Source organism: Schistocerca nitens, chromosome 1, assembly GCF_023898315.1.
Source record: "Schistocerca nitens isolate TAMUIC-IGC-003100 chromosome 1, iqSchNite1.1, whole genome shotgun sequence".
Lineage (NCBI taxonomy): Eukaryota > Metazoa > Arthropoda > Insecta > Orthoptera > Acrididae > Schistocerca > Schistocerca nitens.
Genome location: NC_064614.1, coordinates 813,295,753 through 813,304,029, shown reverse-complemented (window position 1 = coordinate 813,304,029; position 8,277 = coordinate 813,295,753).

Below are 8,277 nucleotides of genomic sequence, written 5' to 3'. Positions count from 1 at the left end.
GAAGAGCTACACAGTAACGTCAACACAGTACACCCACAAATCCACTTCACAATGGAAACAGAAAAGAAAACAAGAACCTAAATTTTTTGGATCTTACAATCACGAGAAACAACATGAATTCTCCATCTACAGAAAACCCACATCCACAAGCACTGTTATCCACAGCTCATCCAACCACCCAACAGTGCATAAATATCCCAGTTTCACACAAATGCTCCGTAGGATAAACAGAACACCTCTTAATCAAACAACTTGCTGCTGAAAACAACTACAAAACATACATCGTAAACAAACTCAACAACAATGTAAAAATGAAACATAAAAATAGCGGCCAGCCACTCAAGAGAACAAACCCAGAGGCAGTACACACATAAAATACAGCGGACCACACCACATCAGGAAAAAGAGACAGACGGTACACACTAACATACAATAACAAAATATCACATAGAATTGGAAACATCTTGAAAAAGCAAGGGATCCCATTAACATTCAGAACAAACAACACAGTTCACAGTTCAGAAAAGGCTACGACGAGTCAGAAAAACCTCAGACAAATTCAGCAACGCTGGAATATACCAACTCACATGCATCTTGTGTCAGGCCCAATACATAGGACAAACAAGCAGAAACTTCCGAACGGTGTACACAGAGCACATGAGAACCCTAAAGAGTGACAGCACACACTCAACTTTCACATAACGCCTAATGAACTAAAACCATAACCCCACTAACATCGAAGACGATCTACACATTCTGAAACACAGCAACAGTCTGTACCAACAACTAACACTAGAAGAAAATTACTAAACTTAATAGGCTATAGTGGAACGGAAAAATGTAATAAACAAAAATACAACACTTTGCAACAACGCACTCACTACCGCTCTGAGAGAACTGACCAAGTACGCAGAACAGAAAGCACACACACGCAAAAGAACCACTTCCCCATCACACACAGAGACATAAATAAGGAAAAGAAGTCGTCGTAACTCCCGCTACAAATTTCATAGCCTTCTCGCAACATGCGATACACGGTTCAAATGGCTTTAAGCACTATGGGACTTAACATCTGAGGTCATCAGTCCCCCAGACTTAGAACTACTTAAACCTAACTAACCTAAGGACATCACACACATCCATGCTCGAGGCAGGATTCGAACATACGACCGTAGCAGCAGCGCGGTTCCGGACTGAAGCGCCTAGAACCACTCGGCTACAGCGACCGGATGGCGTAATGTTCTTGATCATAAACTAAGTGCGAAAGTTTTGTTTTTCTCTGTATAGAATCAGCTACATGCCGTCAAACGAACGTGAATACACGTATTTACTAAATACCAGCGCAGTACACACCAAAACTGGAGTCCACAACACTACCGCAACCCCAAGTGTATATTGCTGACATACTAAGTTCACCTTTTAGTATTTCTTTACTAACAGCCGCTCACACAGTTGCAGATGACATGATGTACGCTGAGGAAAAACGGCAACACAAAAAAGCACAGAAAATATACTGCAAACAGCGACAGTAATTTTTAAAAACATGCCATAACATACTGCAAATAAGGTAGTATGAAAGTATTCACAGAAAACTATATTTCAAAAAACGAACAGTAAAAAAAAGGTTGTAATAATGTGTTACTGTGTTTGTGTAACTATGCTAATTTCTGCATGTTTTAGATTTTAAAAAACCACTGATGATGGTGATATTTGTCGCCGAAACTAGTTTGGGAAATAAATAAGAAAACAAATAATAAGGTGTTCTGCATCAAGGCGGACTCAATTGTGACATTGTTGTTTTTGAAAGAGCACCCTTTGCTACGTGGCATAATTTTCAGGTTGCACATTCAGCGTCAACCTTGAGACAGCTTTCGACATTGTGATCTGATACACGACGTTCAGACATTCTTGGAAGAATCAAATACATAGACTACTAGTAACATTTACACAAAACCAAGTGTGAATGGTGCAAGTGGAAAATCAAGAAGTACAGGACGGTGTTGAAATGTGGTGTTCCATTGAATGTAACGTATTGTTAAGGAGAAACTCAGCTTCCCAAATGAAATGTTATAACAAGAGGTATAAAATAATTGGATATCACGTACAATTCCCAACATTTTACTAAAAATTTTTAAAAAAGTTATATTAATACAGTACGACTGTCATTATAAACGGTTTAATGTAAAAATAATATGACACATTTGCGATTACTCGGTGATAACAGAACAGTAACGCCAAGGACACAACGTTATTGCGAAACATGTAGCTTAATTTAGTACATTAACTATCTTGTCAATGTGATCTATTTGCAAATAAAAACACTCGTCTCTACGAACTTAAAAACACTCGTCTCTACGAACTTTTAAATTTAAACGACCTTTGTAAACTAATCACTGATGGGAATCCGCTACAATTTCACATGCAGGCTTCGATTATAGTTCCCTAAATATGTTTTATTTTTTCATGTTTGACATACGAATATCGAGATCCCAATTCGATCGTCGCCGTGTCAACCAGTGCCCCACAACTAATGACGTCGAAGGGACTTTTGTGAGCCACATTGCTCGGAAGCGCGTAGACGCTGATGAATACGCGGCTGCACAGTCACCACTACGCTCCGGAAAAATCGACGGCACGTGGGATCGTGCAGAGATGTTCACTAATCGCTCACTAGCAACGTACACACTTGCCAACAACCTTCTCGTCAGGTTCTCATGATCCGCTCAGCTCGTAAGTGCATATGCACCTTAAGGCTCACGTGTCTTGTTCCTACATCTACATCTACATACACATTTATAATCCGCAAGCCACCCAACGGTGTGTGGTGGAGGGCACTTTACGTGCCACTGTCATTACCTCCCTTTCCTGTTCCAGTCGCGTATGATTCGCGGGAAGAACGACTGCCGGAAAGCCTCCGGGCGCGCTCGAATCTCTCTAATTTTACATTCGTGATCTGCTCGGGAGGTATAAGTAGGGGGAAGCAATATATTCGATACCTCATCCAGAAACGCACCCTCTCGAAACCTGAACAGCAGCTACACTGCGATGCAGAGCACCTCTCTTGCAGAGTCTGCCACGTGAGTTTGCTAAACATCTACGTAACGCTATCACGCTTACCAAATAACCATGTGACGAAACGCGCCGCTCTTCTTTGGATCTTCTCTATCTCCTCTGTCAACCCGATCTGGTACGGATCCCACACTGTATAGGTCGAACGAGTGTTTTGTAAGCCAACTCCTTTGTTGATGGACTACATTTTCTACGGACTCTTCCAATGAATCTCAACCTGGCACCTGGCTTACCAACAATTAATTTTATATGATCATTCCACTCCAAATCGTTCCGTACGCATACTCCCAGGTATTTTACAGAAGTAACTGCTACCAGTGTTCGTTCCGCTATCATATAATCATACAATAAAGGATCCTTCTTCCTATGTATTCGCAATACATTACATTTGTCTATGTTAAGGGTCAGTTGCCACTCCGTGAACCAAGTGCCTATGCGCTGTAGATCTTCCTGCATTTCGCTGCAATTTTCTAATGCTGCAACTTCTCTGTATACTACAGCATCATCCGCAAATAGCCGCATGGAACTTCCGACACTATCTACTAGATCATTTACATATATTGTGAAAAGCAATGGTCCCATAACACTCCCCTGTGTCACGCCAGAGGTTACTTTAACGTCTGTAGATGTTTCCATTGAGAACAACATGCTGTGTTCTGTTTGCTAAAAACTCTTCAATCCAGCCACACAGCTGGTCTGATATTCCGTTGGCTCTTACTTTGTTTATCAGGCGACAGTGCGGAACTGTATCGAACGCCTTCCGGAAGTCAAGAAGAATGGCATCTACCTGGGAGCCTGTATCTAATATTTTCTGAGTCTCATGAAAAAATAAAGCGAGTTGGGTCTCACACGATCGCTGTTTCCGGAATCCATGTTGATTTTTACAGAGTAGATTCTGGGTTTCCAGAAATGGCATGATACGCGAGCAAAAAACATGTTCTAAAATTCTACAACAGATCGATGTCAGAGATCTAGGCCTATAGTTTTGCGGATCTGCTCGACGACCCTTCTTGAAAACTGGAACCACCTGTGCTCTTTTCCAATCATTTGGAACCTTTCGTTGCTCTAGAGACTTGCGGTACACGGCTGTTAGCAGGGGGGGTGGGGGGGGGGGGGGAGGGGAGGGGGGGGGGCAAGTTCTTTCGCGTACTCTGTGTAGAATCAAATTGGTATCCCGTCAGGTCCAGTGGACTTTCCTGTGTTGAGTGATTTCAGTCGCTTTTCTATTCCTTGGACACTTATTTCGATGTCAGCCATTTTTTAGTTCGTGCGAGGGTCACTGCTTTTCACGTAATATTCGCCATCGAGGTTAACTTATGTTCTCGCAGTAAATATGTTGCGAAACTTTTTCATGTCTCACCTCTGTCATATGAGTTCGTAGCTATCTACAGCTGAAGACATGTGATTTTTCAAAGCATTACATTGTACTTTTTATAAAGTGACCTCTGTTTGAAAATCGTCAACGCTTCACGGCAAGACTCAAAATTTTAAATCTGTATAGGAAAGTTATTTTTTTTTATTTAAATCTCTTCTAAGCCTTTCCTCCTGCGATTTCTTTCCCCGAAAGAACAAAATCAACAGTGGAAAGCGGTATAAAGGGGAGACGTAGGACAAAAGGCTTTTTATTGTGCTGCAAAGCCGCTGCAAACCAGTGGACGTGTGGACAGATTTTCCGACAGTTCCCAACGGCCCACAGGTCCTTACTTGGAACGTCGCGCTCGCTCGCAGAAGCCTCGGCGAACCCGCATAGCAATCCGTAGTGGCCTTTCATATGGCGACAGGGCGAAACGAATTTCCGTAAAAAAGAACATTTCGAGATCGACTATGACAATCGACTGTGTTCTGCATGCCGATCTCCTGTCCTGCGCTGTTATTTCGTTCTTAGATTTTAGTCAGAAATCTTCCGCTGTACGTTTCCTTTCCTTTCTTTGTGATTGTTTACTCGGTAGAAGTACCAACATCGTCACACGATTCTGAACCACTAATAAAATAATATTTAAATACACTGGAGTAATAATAATAATAATAATATGAATACGCAAGACTTACCGCATTGTGCTATAAAAAAGGGCAGGATTTGGGAAAGGGGATGGCTTTTTTTACACTCAGTCCTGGCATACGCTTTGAACAGATTAGAAAAATCCATGGAAAACACAACTCAGGTAATAGTTCGAAGCATTTATTAACAAAACAATTTGATGGTGATACCTGCTGATCACCAGACCCTCCCAAGTTCCTTACTCGTCCCAGTCTTGTGCTAGGTAGTGTAGGCAATGCTGATGATAAGATGATAAATGAAATGGATGTGGGATTAACTGAATGACATGCCTTTGATTTTCTTTTAACTGCAATAATTGATTTCACTTGCTAATTTTCCTTTATCTCGACCGTTGTGGCACAGGATCTTGTCTAGCAGGGACTTCGTGTAGCTAATTGAAACATTTTAATATAAGGCCGTAGGAGAATTCTGAAGACCAGAAGAAAGACAAATCTGGAAGAAAATCGGATATATTGGTCACAAATCCATGAAATGTGGGATATCCACACTTAACTGAAGTAACCCGTGGCACAGAAACGTGTTGCGCAGGTCAAGAAGAAATAACAGAAATAGCTCAATGTATGGAATCAAGTATGAATAACTCGATCACACACTTTTAGTTAGGGAGTGCGAATTGATAATTACGTTGGAAACGGATAATAGCCAAGAAATCTGCTTTGATCGAAGCCCTGGCAGGGGCAGCACAAAGTATACTACGTCTAACCAGAACATTTAAACAATACCTATACAACTGAATGCTGTTTGAGAAGTTAAAAAATTAACTGAATGTCTGTAAAGGGTGCTGGTCTAGTAAACATTTATGTTGACAGTCTATCAGGCGCGGAGTAGATGAAATTGAATTAATAATGTTTGTTAACTGTGACTAGATTTCTCTTTTTGTAGGAAGGAATTCAATGCCCTCGTCACCTACCTTGTGTGAATCTCTGTGTTACGAATCAGACAAAGGTGGGTGTTGTTAGCTCTTGTAAGGCAGCAAACTCTAACTACACTGCATAATATGTCTGCCAAAGAAAAGTGAAAACCTTTGCTGAAATCATTTATCGGGGAATGGCTCTCTCTGCCGTGAAATGCTGCGTCTGATTTGAGAATCACGGAATTCGTCTAATGAGGTATGTCGAAGCTCAGCGTGTAGCGTGATCGGGTATTCCAGCTATGTTGTACGTAAACTTGCAATTCAGTTCTTTAAAAGTTAATGTGAATCGCAATGGCCACGTTGCAGGATTTAGAGAAACCCGTCGGCCTTCTCACTTACATGTATTCCACGCCGAGAAAGTTTCTGGTACATGAAACAGGACTCGATGATTATCAATGAATTCACTGAACATACTTTAATTACTGTAGATAATTATATATTTTCAAAATTTCCACAGTTTACTCCTTTAGAATCCTTTAATACAATGAGTAGATAATCGCCCCACATCGGATGTAATTTGATAAATTACAATTTTTCCTTTAACTGGAAGTAATCCGAAGAAAATCTCTTAAGTTCATAGTGCTGTCCCATGGAGTAAACCTCACTCGCTCCACAGAGTACATAACTAACCCGCCGCGGTCACTTCTTCATTATCATTGACCGCACTCGGCCGCGTAGAAAAACTTCACAGGTATACACTTCACACACATATCGAGAATTTCGTAGAGGGTTGCGGAGAGCATAGAAGCATGGATAGCGTCTTCATGCCTCTCGATCGAGATGGTAGCAGGAGCATCACTAATAAATCACGACTGAAATATTCCCGAAAGTATTATTGAGCATAGGTAGTACTGAAGGAGCTTTTCGGTCCACGGCTGCTACCAAGTACAGGAAACATGCTCACAGAGAAGAAAATGCTATCACGGAGTCGCTCCGAACGAGAACCGCGACTGACTGGGGTGACGAGAGCGTCTCTCGTCAGTTTCGTCAGCGCGCACCACCGTAGCCGTCCGCCGGCAGAGAGTGGAACCCGTTGCCAGCCTAACAAGGACGGCTGTTACAGTTTATTCCGGCCAGCGATAGCCTGCCTTCCCAGCACAGAAGTTGGAGGGGACTAAAGAGGCGCCAATTCCGCGAAGGCGGGAAGATCTGGTTCACTTGCACCTCGAAGTGGCCGTGGACTGAAATTTACAGTAACGGCTCGGAAGCCTCTGCAGAATTTCACCATCTTGCAAATTATTGGCAGGAATTAATCTTTGGGCGGAAAATTACTCTGTCCCAGGAGACGATTGTTCTCCGCTTAGGCAAGCCCACAGTGGTTTCTGATTGCCGGCGTAAATTGGTGTAACATCATTTACTCGTCAGTTAATTTCATCGACTTTTCAATTAATAATCTGAGCAAGCCATGGCCTAAGTAATTAGAGTCATAACTGTACGAACAATCTGAAACTACTCTCACTTTCGGTTATTTGCACATCACACTTCCTCTCCGAATTTACGCATACTCAGGAGAGTGAAATGTAATGGGAAATGTCACCAGTCAACCTAGCAACACTGAAAACTATAGTTTCGACATAGATTTCAGTAGTTTTAGTATAGTTCTATATACAGTCATCTCTTTCACTAAGCCTCGATTCAAATGAAGCTGTGTATGTCTCTTTTTTTCCTAAATGGTAACGCGAGTATAAGGTGTCACTTTTGTTCTACCAATGGTCTTGTCAAAGAGAGCGGATCAGAGGACAGAATTCTGGGCAGCCTCTTTTCCATCGAGGTGGAAAGGTGCGAAAATCAACAACGATCAACGACATGAGTATACAGGAAGCGATGGAAACCAGTGCGTCAAAGGCACTCAGTGTGCATTCGCAGGGTATGTGCCCTGTAATAGGAAAAGTGTCATTATGATCTCATCATTGGCAAAATATTCGGAACTAGTTCTATATTTGGATCTCTTGCAGAGGACTGCCAATAGGCACTTAACCACGAAAAAGGGAGTAAATGACCAACGAAAAGGTAACAAACTAGAATTCGATGTGTGGAATGTTAGGAGTTTTGACATGGTATGGACACTATAAAATCTGAAAAGGGAAACGCAAACGATCAGTCTAGATAGAGTGGGGGTCATTGTAGTGAAATGAACAACAGAATCAACAGCAGAATGAAGTGGTGTAATAGGAGTAGGATTCGTTATGAATAGGAAGGTAGGGTAGAGGATGAGTTACTATGAACGAAGAAGTGA